This window comes from Fukomys damarensis, unplaced genomic scaffold, assembly GCF_012274545.1.
Source record: "Fukomys damarensis isolate Sample0158 unplaced genomic scaffold, DMR_v1.0_HiC HiC_scaffold_5, whole genome shotgun sequence".
NCBI lineage: Eukaryota > Metazoa > Chordata > Mammalia > Rodentia > Bathyergidae > Fukomys > Fukomys damarensis.
Window position 1 is genome coordinate 47,915,879 of NW_022900917.1, and position 538 is coordinate 47,916,416.

Genomic DNA, 538 nt, shown 5'->3' on the forward strand with positions numbered 1-538 from the left:
GAGGAGTTGGCCACGTTTCTTCTCCTCTGTCTGTCAGTGTTCTTTGCCTTTGTGTACATTTATATGTATTTTACCTCAAGCCATAGTAGACACTATGATTTGCATATTCTACCACATAGATACAGAAACAAAATGCTATAAACAATGCCTAGCTTTACTGTCTGTGCCACAGTCTAGTATATTTTGTTGTTTTATAGAATGTTATCCCAGGCCAGTGATGGGAACTTCATAGAGCTTTAAATGATAAACACATGCCACAAATTCAACACCACTTCAAAATCAACACAAGGGGTATTCTAACTTACCAGTAGTCCAAGAATTGTAGTTTGCAAAACACTGGTCTAGAGCACATATGGTAGAAGACACCTCACAAGTGGAAAAAGCCAGTGTTCCTTTGGCTTGGCTTAAAGACTTGAGGGAAGACTTGCAAGGAAGTTACTAAAGGATGCATTTCTTGCATTTCAGAGTTTTATAAGCAATATCATGCTTTAGAAAGTCCATTGTCAGAGGTTTGAGATGATTTGATCTTGCTTTGTAA